Consider the following 18901-nt stretch of genomic DNA (forward strand, 5'->3'; position numbering starts at 1 on the left):
GACAATAGGTGCAGGAATAGGCCAGTCGGCCCTTCTCGCCAGTACCGTCATTCAATATGATCATGGCTGATCATCCACAATCAGTACCCCGTTCCTGCGTTCCCGCGATATCCATTATCTCCGCTATCCCTAAGACTCTATCTAACTCTTTCTTGAAAGTATCCAGAGAACCAGCTTCCACCACCCTTCACCGCCCATGCATAGAATTCCACACTCACAACTCCCTGTGTGAAAATGTTTTCCCTCATCTCCGTTCTAAATGGCTTATCACTTATTCTTAAACCATGGCCCCTGGTTCTGGACTCCCCCAATTCCCGTACTTTATATGACCAGTGACATCACGAAATACTTGGAGTTTCATTGTTTGTATAACTCGTTATCACCTAATCAACAGCGAACAATCATAAAACCATAGGTACACAAAAATGCTGGAGAAACTCAGCGGGTGCAGCAGCATCTATGGAGCGAAGGAAATAGCCTTCTTCAGACTGATGGGGGGTGGGGAAAGAAAGAAGGAAAAGGGGAGGAGGAGGATGAGCCCGAGGGCGGGCGGATGGGAGGGTGGGAGGAGACAGCTAGAGGGTTAAGGAAGGGGAGGAGACAGCACGGGCTAGCCAAATTGGGAGAATTCAATGTTAATGCCATAAGGACGCAAGGACCCCAGACGGAATATGAGGTGCTGTTCCTCCAATTTCCGCTGTTGCTCACTCTGGCAATGGAGGAGACCCAGGACAGAGAGGTCGGATTGGGAATGGGAGGGGGAGTTGAAGTGCTGAGCCACCAGGAGGTCAGGTAGGTTATTGCGGACTGAGCGGAGGTGTTCGGCGAAACGATCGCCCAACCTACGCTTGGTCTCACCGATGTAAATCAGCTGACATCTAGAGCAGCGGATGCAGTAGATGAGGTTGGAGTAGATACAGGTGAACCTTTGTCGCACCTGGAACGACTGCTTGGGACCTTGAATGGAGTCGAGGGGGGAGGTGAAGGGTATGATTGTTCGCTGCTGATTAGGTGATAACGAGTTATACAAACAATGACATTCAACAGGATACGACGACTTGGGTGGGGGAGGGACGGAGAGAAAGGTCTTCTGGTCATAAAGGCCTGTCCCACCAGCATGCGATAGCATACACAATACACAATACACAATACAATTTATTTGTCACTTGAACCTCATAGAGGCTCAAATGAAATGTTGTTTCTGCAGTCATACACACATGAAAAAAAGACCCAAGACACAACACAATTTACACAGACATCCATCACAGCGCATCTCCTCCTCGCTGTGATGGAAGGCAAAAAAACTTATCTCTCCCCTTCCCCTCCCGATGTCAGAGTCAAAGCCCCCGTCGGTCGATGGCAATTGTCCCGCGGCCATTAACGCCACCCCGGGTGATGCAAGGCCACGCTCGGGGTCTTGTTGTTGGAGCCCCCGGCTGGCGCTAGCAAAGTCCCGCAGCCGTTGAAGCCACGCGGGCGATGATGTAAGGCCCCGCTCCAGGTCATCCTCGACCCCGCTACTCGGGCGGGAGAAGTCGCCGTTGCGGAAGCACCGAAAAGCGGTCTCCCAGCAGGGACCCGCGGGCTCCGATATTACTGTCTGCCAGACCTGCGGTAAGCCTCCGAAACTCCGGGGGTCAGGTCACAGCCGAGCGCCACCACAGCTCCACCCGCTCCGGACTCGGCCAGCTCCATGATGGTGAGTAGTTCCGCAGCTCCGCGACTGGAGCCCCAGGACGTTCCTGCTGGAGGCCGCTCCACGTTGCAGCCCCAACGACAACGGAGACCCGACAGGGAAAAGGTCGGCTTCTCCGTGCAGGGGAAAGATTTTAAAAGTTCCCACCCCCCCCCCCCCCCCCCCCCCACACACACACACACATACCCCATGAAAAAATAAAATAAAAACTACATTAAAACGGGACAAAAAATAACAAAAAGACAGACGGACTGCAGAGGCCGCTGCGCCGTGAGTCGCATGCGTCTAGCGCGACCAAAGGTGGTCGCTTGAGGCGTGCGGCCACGCGGGGCCGGTCCCACTTCGATCGGTGGAGGCATATCAAGTTGTGCGGGGCTGGTCTCGACATCGCGCGGGGCTCCAAAAATCTTGCACTGTCCGAAAATCCCGCGCGACAACGGCCTGTCGGCCCGCAGCCGCATTGAGGGCGTACGCAGCGCCTCGACGGCCGTACGCAGCGTCTTGACGACGTACGCCTAGCGCCTGGCGTTGAGCGATGACGTCACCGCCTCCGCGGTTGGAAGTGGGACCGGCCCCGCGAGGCCGTACGCCTCAAGCCACCACGTTTGTTCGCGCTAGACGCATGCAAACGCATGCTGGTGGGACAGGCCCTTAAGGTCGCAAATGAATGGGGAAGATTTAAGTCTGCCTCAGGGCAGCTGTGGCTACAGAAGTAGCTCACCACCACCGAGTGTGACTGAGGAATGTATGAATAATGCGATGTAAAGCGCCTTGAGTATTCTAGAAAGGCACTGTATAAATCCCATCCATTATTATTATTATTATTAAGCCATTCGGCCCGTCAAGTCTACTCCGCCATTCAATCATGGCTGACGTATCTCTTCCTCCTAACCCAATTCCCATACGTTCTCCCCATAACCCCTGGCACACGCACTAAACAATAGTGAGTGCCTTAAAAAAAATCAATTGCCGACCACAGCCTTCTCTGGCAAAGAATTCCACATATTCACCACCCTCTGACTAACGAAATTCCTCCTCACCTCCTTCCTAAAGGGGCGTTCTTTAATTCTGAGAATATGACCTCTAGTCCTAGACTCTCCCACCAATGGAAACGTCCCCTCCAGAAAGGGGATGCAAGGGTTACTTGAAGTTGGAGAAATCAATATTCATACCGCTGGGTCGTGAGCTGCCCAAGCAAAATATGAGGTGTGTTCTTCCAATTTGCGTTTGGCCTCAGTCTGACAATGGAGGAGGCCCTGGACAGAAAGGTCAGTATGTGACAGACTGTAAATTCATACATTTAAAAAGAAAGAGCGACCGAGTGGTGCACACGGCGAGTGGGTGAACGAGAGAGAGGGAGAGAGAGAGAGAGAGCGCGCGAGAGAGAGAGAGAGAGAGAGAGAGAGAGAGAGAGAGAGAGAGAGAGAGAGAGAGAGAGAGAGAGAGAGAGAGAGAGAGAGAGAGAGGCTGTGTCTTTCTCAGCTCCAGTGGCTGAGAAGTTTTAAGCAGCCTTTGAAGGATTCTGTCGCTGGGAAAGGAACAGAGGCAGTGGGGCTTCATAGTCTAACTTATTGTTGGACTGTTGAAACTGTCCAATGCTTTAAAAAACTCCTCAATTTACCGTGAAAATCCCTTGAGAATTTTCTACATTGTCGAGGGAGCAGGGTGCGGCTGTCATTGGCGGACTGCCAAGAGTGCCTGGATATCGAGGGTTTGAAGCATCGGTGCCTTTGCTGTGTTTTTGGCACTGATTCTCTGCCCTAAAGTCATTTTGCACAGTGCGGCTGCCTGGCTTAATGTGAAGAAGGTGCTTTGGCGTTCGGCAAGACAGGGCGAGCTGGCTTTTTGGCGTGGACGAGTTTTGGAACTTTCCTTCTTCAGCTGGAGGACTTTGCTTTTTGAGGATTGCTTTGGACTGTGACTGTCCCTGGGAATTAATTTGCTGAGCTGCTGGAGTGCCGGGAGCTGGTTTGTGCCTCTGCACGCAGCAGTGACATCAGCAGAGGAAGCGAGGCCATCTGAACATGAGCCTCATGTTGACTTGGACTGGGACAGTTTTGGTATCTCGGTTCAAACTGGGCCCCAGATGTCCAGGGGAGCAGTTACGAAGGCTATGAATGCCCTTCTTGGTAAGGGGGCTATTGTCTCTTCCGAGCTCGAGAGGGGAAATGTTGAGATGATATTGAAGAACCAGGAGGCTGTGGCCACAGTGGTGGAGAGGGGGATTTCAGTGGGGGGGGGGGGGAGTCCATATACAGGTGGACCCATGGGTGTCCAGGGTGAGACCGGTTCTTCTGCGGAGTTGCCCTACATGTATTCCGGATGCGACACTCATTCCACACCTGTCTCAGATTGGGGAGGTGCGGTCTAAGTGCTTTAGGCTCATGCACCTTGGGGGGGACCCGGAGGAAAAGGGGATTCTCAGTTTCAAAAGGAGGGTGTTCGTGAAGGTGGGGGAGGGGGATGGCGATGAGGGGAGTTTCGAGGTGGAGTGTAGGGGTCTCCCTAGAACCGTGCGTTGGAGTTTGGGGAAAGGCACGGTGTCATGCGTGCGGTGGTTATGGACATCTCCGTAGGGAATGTCCTAATCACGGGGTCGCTGCCAGAACTTCTAGCGCAGCGGCCCAGGAATGCACTGCTGGCCCATCAGGGGATGCTCGTCATGCCTCGGAGGGGCGGGGTGGGATCGCTGACCTGGCTGGGGCTGCCGGCTCTGCCTCGGTGATCTGGGGCAGCGGGGATAGCCCTTCTGGGTCTGCAGTTTCCGCCATGGGGACCCGGGGCAGCGAGGGCCCCCACCCCCTACATCCTGAACCTGTGGGGGTGGCTGAAGGTGAGGCACAGGGGGAGGGTGGAGAGGAATGGGAGCAGCAGAGGAAGAAGAAGAATAAGCAGACAAAGATCACCCAAGCGAGTCAAAAGCAGGTGGGTGTGCAACTGCCGAGTGCGGAAATCACCCAAGGGGTGCCTGTCAGCTCCAGGGAGGTCCAGAGTGAAACTGCCGTGGCCCAGCAAGGAGCTGAGGTGGCTCTGACGGGGGAAGGGAAGGTAACACGTGCGGGTGGTAAAGTGGCTGGGGGTAGTGTGGAGGAGGAAGACCCGTTCCATATGGAGGTCACCACACCGCCGCATGCTAGTGGGACAAAAATTAGGATTGGGCCTGGCGAGGAAGAGCAAGGACGTGAGTCCAAAGTAAGGGGGGTGCGGTTTTCCAGTCCTTCCACCACCGATGTGGTTGGAGGTCAGGAAATGACGTCTTCTGGGTTGGAGCTTGAGCCTCCGCTTCAGGGCTCTCTCGAGGGTGCCACAGGGTCAGGTGATGGGGTAGACCCCTCTGGAGCTGTGTCCTCTGGGCGGGGGGAGGTCCTTTCGTCTCAGGGGTCCTCCGAGGGAGGTATCTCATCGTGTGTTGATCTTGCTCCCCTGGGGCGTGTCCTCTGGGTCGGAGGAGGTCCCCTCGTTTCAGAGGCCTACTGTGGGTGTTAGCACGCAGTAGGATGGGGTAAGCTCCCCTGGTAGTGTGGACCCTGAGACGGGGGATGAGCAGAGTCAGCCCGAGGGAGGGGAGCCGGGGGGAATGGTGTACCAATCAGTGCTCAATATTGGAGCCAGTGGAGGTGCCGAGGTGTGTATTGTACTGCCGGCTGAGTTGGCAGGGGAGATAAAAAAAGACTGGTGGAGAGCCTCTGGGTGTTGCCAGTGGAGGGGGCGCTTTCGGTGCTGTGGAGGTCGGAGTTGTTTCGGGCAGCGACCTTCTTTCGGATTCTGGGGGTGCCAGTTTACCACAGACCCTGGGGGTGCCTCTTGTTTTCTCTTCCCCAGGCCCAGATGTGGAGGGTGAGGACAGAGCGCAGGAGCCCAGCCAGTCAGTGGGCTGCGTGATGCGGATAGGGGATTCGCGACCCTTCCCGGCATTGATCCTGGGGTTGGTGTCATGCCGGAGGAGGGGGAGAGTGATGGGGCCAGTTTGTGTGAAGGGGTTAGCGAAATTCCAGAGAGCTCTGGTCTTTCGACTTCTGAAAATGACCTTGGTGATGCTGAGCGTGTTGTGTCAGGTGCGAGTAACTTGGCCGATAGCCCAGGAACCAAGGACGAGGCTCATGCAATTGTTATCTGTGAGGTGCGGGAGTTTTTAAAAACAAGCCGTACCAACAAGAAAAAGATTGATGCTGCTAAGAGACGGTGGGCTGATCTGTCGGCCTTAGTTGAAACTCTCGAGGCTATCCTTGCCACCAAGGATAGTGATCTTCCTGGCTCTGAGCAGTGCCAGCTTAGGGACTTTTTGGAGTTCCTAAGAGAGAGGGCTACAGAGCCCAGGAGGAGAAGTGTGAGGATTTCAATTTAATGTACCAGTGCATTCACGTTAGCTACCCTAAACTTAAACGGGAGTAGAGCGAGTTTTCGCAGATTCCAGCTTTTATCGGTCCTTAGGGAGGGGAAATTTGAAGTGTGTTTTCTGCAGGAGACGCATACTGTTGTCAGTGATGAACCCACCTGGAGATTGGAGTGGGAAGGTGAGGTCTATATGAGTCATCTTAGCTCAAATTCGAGTGGGGTGACCATTCTGTTGGCTCAGAATTTCCTGCCCAACATTATAAAAGTGCAAGACGTTGTGCCAGAACGTTTGCTCCATCTGGCCGTGGGCCTGTATGGCATGCCGTTGCATTTCATTAACGTGTATGCCCCCAGCTCCGGCACGATGCAGGCCGGTCTACTTCAGGAGGTGATTGCTCTGTTGAGCACTATTGATCGGGGAGAGTGTGTCTTCCTTGAGGGGGACTTTAACTGCACACTTGAGGTGCGAGATCGTTCTGGTACTCAGTGTGCCCCTGCTGTAGCGAAGAAGCTGAGAGGGTTGATTGATTCGTTTGAGTTGGTTGATGCGTGGCGGGACCTCAACCCAGACTCCACTGCTTTTTAGCGGAGGTCTGAGGGTGGTGGTTCCCGCATTGATCGAATATATATCTCCCGAGCGTTTGTTTCCCGTGTCTCAGCGGCCTCAATGCAGCTGGTGCCGTGCTCGGACCACTGTCTGGTGCGTGTGGACTTTAATCCGTCGCGTGCACGGGCTGGGTCTGCGTACTGGCACTTTAATAACCGGCTGCTGAAGGATCGGTGTTTCCGGGAGTCATTCAGTCGGTTTTGGGTGAGGCGGAGAGAGAGGCAGAGGTGCTTCTCCTCCCTTAGGCAGTGGTGGGATGTGGGGAAAGCTCACATCCGTATTTTTTGTAAGGAATACACGTGGGGGTCGACCGGGCGGCGGGACTCAGCGGTTGAGAAGCTTGAGAGGGAGCTGATGGACGCAGAGTCTCGCCTGGGTCAGGTTGGAGGTGACTCTTGCGAATGGAGTGTGTTTCATGAGAAGAAGGAAGCCTTGAGGAACCTGCAACTTGAGCGGTCCCGAGGCGCTTACGTGAGGGCGCGGGTCCAGATGCTGCACGATCTGGATCGAGCTTCGCCTTTCTTTTTCTCTCTGGAGAAAGGGCGGGGATCCCGCAAACAGCTCGTGGAGGGCTCCTCTGTCACGGATCCAGAGAGGATTAGTGCCTTGGTCAGGTCCTTTTATGGATCCCTGTTCTCCGCAGGTGGAGTCAGCGGGGAAGCTCAGCAGGACATGTGGGAGAGTCTACCGATTATAGATAGGGAGGTGGCCGATCTTCTTGATGGCCCTTTATCTTTGGAGGATTTGACTCCTGCATTGCATCAGCTCAGGAGGGGTAAGTCCCCCGGGCTGGATGGGCTGACGGTAGAGTTTGTAAGAGCCTTCTGGGGTATCCTGAGGGGTGATTACATGTTGGTTCTGGGGGAGAGCCTGGCGACCGGGGAGATGCCCCTCTCGTGGGGTAGAGCAGTTGTTGTCCTGCTGCCCAAGAAGGGGGAACTCCGCCTGTTGAAAAACTGGCGCCCGGTCTCTCTCCTATGCACAGAGTATAAAGTTTTTGCACGGCTGATGGCAAATCGCCTGGGCTCCGTGCTGTCTCAGTTGATTCACCATGACCAGTCCTACACAGTCCCTGGTCGGTCCATTCAGGATAACATCCACCTGATTAGGTACCTGATTCATCTAGCACAGGGAACTGGTCAGTCAGCTGCTTTTCTGTCTCTTGATCAGGAGAATGCTTTTGATAGGGTAGAGCATGAATACCTTTTACGGAACGTTGCAAGCGTTCGGATTTGGACCGCATTTTGTGGCCCGGGTCCGACTCTTGTATGCTGCAGTGGAGTGCCTTGTGAAGGTTAATGGTGCGTTGTTGGCTCCCTTTCAATTTAGGAGGGAGGTCCGTCAGGGGTGCCCCATGTCAGGTCAGTTGTACGCGGTCTGTGTGGAGCCGTTCCTGTGTCTTCTTCGGAGGAGGTTGACAGGCCTGACCCTACCAGGCCCGGGGGTGGAGTTGGTTCTTTCGGCATATGCCGATGATGTACTCCTTATGTTCACCGATCCTGGTGACCTGCGGAGGATGCGTGATTGCCAGAAGATATTCTCGGCTGCATCTTCTGCCAGGATTAATTGGAGCAAGTTCTATGTACTTTTGGTGGGTCAGTGGCAGGTGGACTCCCTGCCAGAGGAGATGGTAATGTTTGCGTGGAGCACCACGCACCTCCTCTATCTGGGGGTGTACCTGAGTCCCACTGAGGATGCTTGTCGGCAAACTGGCAGGAGTTGGAGACGAAAGTGGTTGCCAGGCTGGGGCGCTGGTCAGGCCTGCTTGGAATTCTTTCTTTTCAGGGGAGGGTGTTGGTCATAAACCAGCTGGTGGCCTCCATGTTATGGTACCGGCTGGCTACTCTTGTCCCGCCTTCCAATTTTGTAAATGCTTTACAGAAGAAGCTGGTTGACTTCTTTTGGGGAAATAGGAAGCACTGGGTTTCCGCAGCGGTCCTGAGTCTCCCGTTAGAGGAGGGCGGCCAGTCCTTGGTATGCGTGCGTACCCAGGTGGCGGCTCTCCGCCTCAGGGCTCTGAGGAGGTATATGTATATAGAGAACCCCCCCAGATGGCACGTTTTGGCCACGTATTTTTTCCGACGGGGTCGTTGTCTAAGGGGGGTTTCGCGGCTCCCGGAGGCGGGCATCAGTCGACCCGCCCTAAGGGGCTTGACTGTTTTCTACCGGGATGTGTTAAGAGTGAGGAATCTGGTTGTTTTCAGCCAGCGTGTTGCTCCACGAGGGGAGGGGGATGTTGCGGCTGCGGGAGTGGCCGGTCCTCACCAAATCATGGCGGGTGTCGAGGAGAGGCGTGCGCCTAGATTGATTTTGTATGAGCTCTTACCCGCTCCGTCAGATCTGCTCATCGGGCCTCGGTTCCGGGATATATCCCGGGCACCGGCTCCACACAACCTGAGCCGCCTTTCGGAGATGATTAGCGTGCCGTTTCGTGACGCGAAGAGACGCTCACTGTATAGAATGTTCCTGCACATTCTGCACCTCCTTGCCTTCGTCTCCCGTCCCGACACACCATGGCGGACGGTGTTACCACCTGAAGGTGGGGAAGGTCCCCAGTGGGGGTCCCTCTACAAGGGCGTTGTCCCCCTTTACATTGGGGACCTGGGGTGGAGAGTGCTGCACAGAGCGGTGGCATGTAACAAACTTTTGAGTCGGTTCACGGACTCGTCCGCTGCCTGTATTTTCTGTGGCGAGGAAGAGTCCGTGTTCCACATTTATATGGAGTGTGAGAGGCTACTGCCCCTATATCAATATCTGAAGGGGTTGTTCCTAAAGTTCTGGTTACATTTTAGTCCCACGATTCTTGTGTTTGGACACAAGGCAGGGTGTGGGGAGAGCCAAGTGGGAGGGTGGGACCTATCTGTCGGTCTACTCCTGGGCCTGGCCAAGATGGCCATACGCGGGTCCAGGCAGCAGGCGATGGATGGTCAGGCAAGAGTCGGCTGCTTGCCCCTCTTTCGGGCCTACGTCCGTGCACGTGTGTCCCTGGAGAGGGAACATGCGGTGTTCACGGGGACTTTGGAGGTATTCCGTGGGCGATGGTCACCGTGTGGGGTTGAGAGTATTGTGAATAATGATTGTAATGTTGTACTATAATGACACTTGGAATAATGTAATTTCGTTTTGTGTATGACGTGATCTGTTGTATTATTTGATGTGTTGAATAAAGTCTTGGATTAAAAAAAAAACAAAAACAAAAAAGAGAGAGAGAGAGAGAGAGAGAGAGAGAGAAAGAGTGGGTGAGAGGGAGAAAGTGTGAGAGAGAGAGATAGGGAGAGGGAGAGGTAGAGGGGGGGAAGAGAGAGAGAGAGTAAGAAAGAGAAAGAAAAAGACAGGAGGAGAGACACAGAGAGAGAGAGATATCTTTATTATGAAGATAGGCACCAAAAATGGATGAACGCAGCGGGTCAGAACATCTCTGGAGAAAAGGTGACGTTTCGGGTTTAGATCCTTCAGACTTTATTATGGTGGTGGTGGGGAGTTCCTAACATTTACGCGGGAAATCTGAGTTTCCTATTGCCTGCAATTTAAATTTCGCAGCCACTTACACAGCGTCCCATCTGCCTATGACCTCTCTTTATTTTTGTAAGGAGGCACAAGATACGCTTTAGAAAAAAGCAGACATATTCAGGTCTCGACCTGTGCTGTGACCTTAATTGTTTGACGGTGTCGTTCTGTTCCAACATTTATTACCATGTGCGCGTAGGTGAAAAAGTTTCCCCCTGTGCACAGTTATTCCCAGATCCCTCTGTTCACCTGCATTCTTCAATTCCCTACCATTTACCATGTACGTCCTATTTTGATTTGTCCTGCCAAGATGTAGCACCTCACACTTATCAGCAATAAACTCCATCTGCCATCTTTCAGTCCACTCTTCCAACTGGCATAAATCTCTCTGTAGACTTTGAAAATCTACTTAATTATCCACAACCCCATCTATCTTAGTATCATCTGCATACTTACTAATCCAATTTACCACACTACTAATCCAATTTACCACACATTTACCACTGTTTAAGTTATTTTGTGCGTCTAACTGGTTTAATTAATGCGGGGAAAATACAACTTCAGTGTGACGAGTGAACCAGAAAATAATTTTAACGTACATTTCTCTCAGCTCCGATTGCATTTTATTAGCAGGAGGACAGGTTTCAGCATATTCTTTAGCTGCTCCCTGAACTTGGTCTGAGTCACGGCGTAAAGGGCAGTGTTAGTGCAGCAGCTCAGGAGCTGCAACATGAAGCCCAGTTCTTGGACAGACCAAGGAGGATATACAACCCGAACGAAAATAGGCAGAAAAATCAGACGTGCCCATACAAAGTTGATCGTGAACAACGCCCATAACACGATGAAATTGCCCGAGATGGCCAACAATAAAATCAGCGACTTCCTGCGGTTCACCATTTCCGCGTCCTTGGAACTATTCTCATTGTTGGGTCCCAGGAGTCGTCTACGTGCTCGGTTGGCCACTAAAACGTGTTTAATTGTTAAAGCATTGAACAGCAGAATCAGGATAAATGGGATCAGAGGAGTGACAATGTAATGAAGAAGTTCGATTACGGCCCACTCCAACGAGTAACGAATACCGTATCGTTCCCAACAAAACCAAGGGTTATTGATCAGCACGTAGCCACCTGAGAGCATAAAGTACCAAAAAATATTCTTTAAGCAGCTCACCACAGTCACGGTCGCCAGGACCACGGCCGCCGTTCTTCCGGTACAATATCGGATTTTCATCTCCTGGCAAGAAATTGCGACAAATCGATCGAAGGTGAACGTGACAGTGAACCAGACAGAACAGTCCGTCGCTGCGTACAGCAGTGGGGCGTGGATGTTACACACGGGGATAGACAGTACAAAAAGAAACTTTTCCACAAAAGCAATCGGAATCTGCCTACATATCAGATCGAGGAAAACGCCCAGTAGATCAGCTGCAGCCATGGCCACCAAGTAGCGAGTGACACCTCCAGAGAGACCACATTTACCGCGAGAGAGGATGACGATCGTCACTATGTTTACTGTAGGGAGGAAAATAGCATATTTTAGATTTTTTGCCGGGAACATGAATTGCAGATTCACTGAGAAATGTGAGGTTTTATTTATTTTTTCTCGTATCCGTAAATGGAAGGAACTTCTGAAGCAGAGGGATTCGCTGATAGCATGCCCAATTGACATTCAAGACAATAGTGCATCACAAACACTACTTCAGGGTCAAATGATCCGACATTTCACCGCTTAAAATGGGCCAGACGTAGCTGAGATTTGGTTCATGACATGGATCACTTTAATCATAGGTCAGTGTGGCGAATTCAGCCAAACTTCATCATTGTTAATGATTCAAGATTGGAGTTGCTTCGTCAGTCTCTGATGCTTTTTAATTATTTGGAGCAATTGAACCAGATTCATGTAACTGATCATTATCGATCGGGTCACAGTTGACGTGGTATAATCAACCAATATTCCTTTATTTTCATTCAGCTAGGTTCTAGCTGGATTTCTTTATCCGCGAAAGGTGGTGAACTCAGGGCACACGTGGCAAAATCAGTTTCTTGCCGCTGATCATTTCAAATGGCTCAAGATAGGTATTTTAGCTTCTCCTCAAGTTACTTTTCCTAATGGATACCCAATGACCAGAAGTTATATTAAAGGCCATATATCGCTCCTGCTGTTTACTCGTCTTATCTTAAATAGGATTGTGGAAGGTCTCTGTTCCTTATTGATGCCGACTAATCCTTGGTTAGTTTCGGACAGTAGCCCACAGTCCCACTTTTCATTATTACGCCGTAATCCCTGGATGGACAGAAGAGACCCTGTAACGATCATAGTTCTGCTCGTTACTTAGTAACCCTGGTTAATCATTGTAATTAGTCATTGGTGCACGTTTCTGCTCCTAAACTTTGCCGAGAGACCGATGTATTCTGCTAATTGCCGATCGAGCCTTGCTGAATTTGATTGAATAAATCCAAATAGTTCCTGAACATTATCACTGCAGGGGCCTTGATGAAGATATTTGCAACTTCTGTGCTAGAGAAGTTGAAAATACGTTCATGGAGGCCCGTGCGATTTTCTCTCTTCCTTCTCTGACTAAATTGAGATAGATCCGTCTGGCTCTCAGGATTTATCCACCTTTTAATGCCCTTCAAGGGACTCAACACCACGTAATTCCTGATCTCGCTGCCCTTGCATATTAGTAACCCCTACACTGATGGGCATCACAGGGAACATTTTAAGCCATGTTTTCCTTTTGGCAAAATGTACTACCTCTTTGGTCATCCAAGTATCCTTTACTTTGTCCCTCCTCCTTCCCGGAGCTTGCCTGTTCCGATCAACTGGCCTTTAAACGACCCCCATAGGTCAGTGCGGATTTAACAATAATATTTCTCCCAGATTACTCTCCCTTGTTCCAGTCTCATTGTGTTTTAATCTACTTTATTCCCAAGATCCGGGTTTATCCCTATTCAAAGCTACCTTACAATTTATGGAATAACAAGGAACTGCAGGTGCTGAATTATAGCAAAGACAGGCAGACATTGATGGAGTAACAGCGGATCAGCCAGCATCTCTGGAGAAAATTGATAGATGGCGTTTCAAGTCTGGACTAATTGTAGGGGAGAAGGGAGGGGAAACTGTGGCAAAAATGCGCCGACAAATCACAGACAGGTGAGTATGGGAATGAGAAGGCGAGTTAGTAATCGAGAGATCCAGCAGGTCTTGGCGAACTGAGTGCCAGTGTGTGGCAAAGCCGCCACCGAGTCCACGCTTGCTGTCATCGATCCACAGAAGCCCTCATCGTGAACACTAGATGTAATATACGAGGGAAGAGGAGGTGCATATCAATCTCTGTCTTCCTGGACGTAGTACGACTGGGTCCCTGGATGGAGTCGAGGGTGGAAGTATAAAGACAGGTGTTATACCTCCTGCGGTTGCAGGGGAATGTACCTGGGGAAGAGGTAGTTTAACCAGGGGGTTGCGGAGGAAGCAGTCTATGTGGAAAGCGGTAAGGAGTGATGGGAAGATGTGACTAATACGGGGATCACGTTGGCGTTGACAGAAATGTATCAGAATGATGTGTTTAATACGCAGGCCGGTAGGCTGCACGGTGAGGGCTAAAAAATGTACTAAATAATGAGGACCCCGGATATTGAGGACTAAATGTACTAAATAATGAGGACATCGAGTATTGAGTATAGAAGTTAGGAGGTCATGTTACAGTTATATAAAATATTGGTAAGGCCACATTTAGAATCTGTTTTTAGGGAACGAGAGGTGAACTTTCTGCACTGGCGTTATGTGGAGAAGTTAACAGAATTTGTACTCCTTCGCAGCATACTGCTACAATAAATGTGCTATTGAAGATACATTTTACAATTGTGAAGCGATCGACAGCAGGTAGTGCTGCTGAAGAACTGTTTCCAAAACTATTGTGAGGTAATGTGATTACCCGCGGTTGGAAAGGGGCTGCAATAATTGTAACTAATATCGATGCAATGTATTCAGACGCAGAGTAGTCATATGCATTGTTGACTTTTGCGGAATATTGAGAAATGGTGAAGACCATTTGAGAAAGGAGGACACGCGTTACATGGAATCACCGGCTGTTTGATGCAGCGGACAGGCGTAGTTTGATGCAGTTTAACGCAACATGTGGAATGATATTTACTAATGTGAAACAATTGCAGAGACAAAATCAACCAAAATAATGCAATGGTGATGTGTGCGGAGGATCAAAATTATATCCACGCTCTCATCTGCCCTTGGTGTTAGACAATATTAGATCTCATAATCTAAACCATTTGCATTGCATTCTGCAATCTTCCTTTCTCCATCCTCCAGGTTTCCCCGCGTCTTTTTGTCAGTTAACACTCTCTACTCATCCTGTTCTGACAGTGGCATGGAGGACGAACAGCCAGGGCGAGTTAATTAGCGTGTCTGAATTACTGTTTGTCCCATTTGCTGTATTAAATCCAAATACAAGCATGAACCTATCTCGTCACAACAAGGGCATAGACATAAACAAGTTGCAGAGACAGATTTCGAGAGTGTGATCGGCTGTTACGCTGCGCGGTCATGTATTGTTATGGCTCATCTCTAAGGAATGAACATTTCTTGCTATTCCCTTTTAATGGAATTGAATGCACAGTAGCAAATCATAAAAGGTCTTGATCTATTCATACGGGATAATTCGATTCGAATGATTGCTGAGGCTGGCGATTGTGACAAGGCGGCAATGCTCTCAACGTTGTGACTGTTTCAACTAAAAGGAATGGGTTAAATTGTCTTGTGTGTGCATTGTACGCGGCTGTCTGGGAGCAAAAGAGAATTAAAACGAGAAGGGAAGAGAGCAAATAAATTGAGAAGCACACGAGGGTGAAATCTTTCACAGAGTCTAAATGAGTGGGCATACGTAGCGGGGGATGTGTGGGTTCGTATCCCAAGCGAGTGTCAATGCAGATCCGGGATCACATGGATGACAGAGGATCGAGTGCAATCCGGCAACAGAATCCACGAGTATTTACTTGCTAAGGAACACGGTTACGATGAGATGCCCGGAGGGACGTCGAAATCAACACTGTGGAGGAGTCAAAGCTACGGATGCATATTTCAGGAGAAGCTAGGCTGTTAGCGTGGTAAAGAATGGGGCGTTTTCTGCAGCCGCCAGAATGATTGGTAATTGAGAGAACGTGAATTAATAATCGGTAACCAAATAGAAGAATAACATTTGACATGAATCCAAATGTTTCAGCCAGAGATATAGTACATATAGAAGGATGGAATCCAAGAGCAGGAAGCAAATTAAGCATGATCCACGAAATTACCAATCAGAGCAATGCAAAAATAATACAGTTTACCGTGTTTAGAGTAACTACAAACAGCTCCGTTGGTTCAGTCGGTCACCGCGATGTTGTCGATGTCTCGTGTACACGACTGAACCAACTGAACCAACGGAGCTGTTTGTAGTTAGCAGTTTCAATTATTAGAGGCAGAAGAAACCGCAGATGTCGGAATCTCGAGTAAAACACAAAGTGTTGGAGGAGCTCAGCGGGTCAGGGAGCATGTGTGGAGGGAATGGGCAGGCGATGTTCGGGGTCGAGTCTGAAGAAAGGAAACGTCAGCTGTCCATTCCCTCCGCAGAGACTGCCTGATTCTCTGAGTTCCTTCACGGCTTTGTTCGTTTTTCCTAATTAATACCTGGAATCCGGGACATGCAACGAAGAAGAGTATGATAACAAGTAGATAGTAACCATTAATAATTAAATGTAGTGAAACAATTGCTAGATATAATTTTTTTTTAATGGTTGGCGGTACTTACCGGGAGCTGCAACAATAGCGAGGATGGGATAATAAATGAGTTCAATTGTCCGGAGTGCATAATAGATCCGAAGGTCTAATGTTAACCAGCTGTAATTAGCAAAAATATAGTAAGCCCATGCGAAGACGTCCCTCCCCATTCTTGTAACATCCCACTCTACTTGTTTCAAATCCCGATCCGTTCTTGTCACATTCAACTCTCCTGTTCTGATGGATTCCACTATTGCTGTAACAGCCCACTCTGCTGTTAGCAAATTCCAATCTAATGCTGTAACATTCTCCGCTAACGTTCTTAAATTGCGAACCATCTCTCTCTCAACGGAGCCGTTCATCTCTGTTAATACCGAAGGGACCGTTCTTTCCAACTCTATGGAAAATCGTTGAAAGTCCGCCTTATTAATAGAATGGGGAGTTCCACCGGTTGCACAATTGGACTCCATGGAAACGGCTTAATTGCGCTTCTTGAACAAAAAACTTAGGTTAACTCCTAGTTATCCAGAAGCATGACATTGAACAGGCATCGTGGCTAAGGGAAGACGGCATTCTTATCTATTGCCATTTCTCCTCTATCCTTCCCTTTCTCGACAGAAACATCGACTTCGAGAAACGACTTCAGGCTGTATATAACACAATATAAATTCAAATATTCGACTGATGTGCAAATAATTGTAACATCGTGCAATCATAAAAGATATGAAGTGCAGTTCAGGACCAGGCCCTTCGGCCCATAATGCAGCTGACATGTTGGACGGTGTTCAGTTGACAGAACTCACCACAAACTGAAACCTCTAAACCCTGTGCAAAGGTTTCACCCTAAATTCGCATTTCCACCCTCTCTGGAGCGTTTACCAAACAAAGACACGAAATACTGGAGTAAATTAGCTGGCCAGGCAGATTATTAAACAAAGGCGAGAGATGAAATGACGTGAGCTCAAAAGGATAACGAGGTACTAATTGTGGAGCTCGGGGTTAGAAAAGTTACAATTTGTGTAGCCGGTGGAAGGATGCAAGTGGAGGGGAAGGGTTTGAAAGGTTTCAAAGGGTTCAAAGATCTTTTATTGACACATGTACCAATTAAGGTACAGTGATATTGCGAATTACCATACAGCCATACAATTTGGGCATTTGGCTTCAGAACCGGCCAAGAGGGCTGTGGTGGAAGGGTGTTATTCTGGCTGAAGGTCTGTGACTAATATTCTTCCGCGGGAATCTGTGCAGCGTCTTCTGTGATTGGTGACGCATATTCATAAACGATGTGGACGTAAACTAGATCGGTTGCTTAGTAGTTCTGCAGTTTACACCAAAATTGGTAGAATTCCGGACTGAGGAAGGTTGCCCAAGTGTGCAAGGCCTATAGATCAGCCATAGAAATAGGCTGAGAAATGGCACACGATGTTTGATCCAAACAAGCGTGGTGTTGCACTGAGGGGGGGGGGGGTGGAATGTTAGTGGAAGCTATATAGTTAATGGCAAGACCCTTAACCACGTTGGACGGCACAGTGGAGCAGCTGATAGAACCGCTGTCCCACTGCACCAGAGACGCTTGTTCCATACTGACCTCGGGTGCTGTCCATGTGCAGTTTGCACGTTCGGCTTGAGAATGTGTTGCTTTCATGCGGTTTCATCCCGTATCCCGAAGACGTGCAGTGGGATCTTGGGGGTCTCCATCGATGCCTGGGGCTGGCAGCACAAGTAGATAGAGTGTTAAAGAAGGTTTATGGAATGCGTGCTCACCGGTTAGGGCACTAAGTACAACCGTGGGAAGGCATGGAAGTAAGGAAGTCATGTTGCAACGGGGCTTTGGTTAGGTCAAGTTTGGATTATTGTGTAGAGTTCTGATCGACCCATTGCGGGAACGACATGGAACCATTGCAGAAGAGGGTTTATGGGGAATAATGCCTGGAATAGAGGCTATTAGAAGAGTGTGTGTAGAGTGAGTTTTTGCAGACATTGCTTGAGATACGGTTTGCAACCTTGCCGGTGTGGAAACTACAACTCCAGAAGAATCAAAGACACCTGTGATGTCTCGCCATCGGGGCAGATACAGCGTTATCGAAAGGACTGAGGCATCGAATAACATCTATATAAGAGCCAACGAGGAGGGACTATAATCAAGGTAGACGTGGTAGACTCTGTACCAGTAGTGAAAGCGTTTGGGGGTATCCTACACCCTAAAAAAAGAAATAGAGATCTAGAAAGATAAGGAAACTACAGAAACACAAGGGATACCCAGCGTGAAAGTAAAAGTAAGTTCTAGATTGTCATCGAAATAATATATTTCAATTCATTGCGATTGGAGGATTGGAAGAGGCTGGAGGGTTGTGGTTGCTGGGGGAGGGGGGTCGCAGGAGGTGATGATCTATGAGAAGAGAACTTCCTGTTTGCTGTTTATTTCCTCAAATGGCTCCATGGCGCTGGCGAGGTACATATTATTTCAATTCTGAGCCGTTTGTCTGTCCCCTTGTGAAACCAAATTGGTGTAAGGCTTTTTGTATGAATTAGATTTTCAGATACTTTGCGATGTTTTACGTGTGAGTGGCCACATTATGCCGAGGCGCTCTGTGTGTGTTGTGTTTCAGTGAGATGGGGTTTTGGTCTCAGGTGCGGCATTATTTTGTGGAGAGTAATTTACAAGGTTTGTGAGGTGCAAACGGTCATGTGTTTTTTTTAATATTTTGAGGAATTTCGTGGTTTTGAAAAAAATCATTATTTACAGATCGCTTTGCAGATCACCTCGAGCGACATCCAGCTTCAATTCTCCAGCCATTCCACTTATATCACTACCACAAAACTAACTGTTACCTCCCTTATTTAACAGTGATTTAACTATGTTATCTACAGATACGTGACCGTATATTTTTTCTTCTTTTACAATTGCTTTATTTTACTCTGCTATGTCCAGCAGTTGCATTTTTCAGGTTTTTCTGATTATGACATTAGTCCGTATTCTATAA

This window comes from Amblyraja radiata, chromosome 24 (genome assembly GCF_010909765.2).
Source record: "Amblyraja radiata isolate CabotCenter1 chromosome 24, sAmbRad1.1.pri, whole genome shotgun sequence".
Classification (NCBI taxonomy): Eukaryota; Metazoa; Chordata; class Chondrichthyes; order Rajiformes; family Rajidae; genus Amblyraja; species Amblyraja radiata.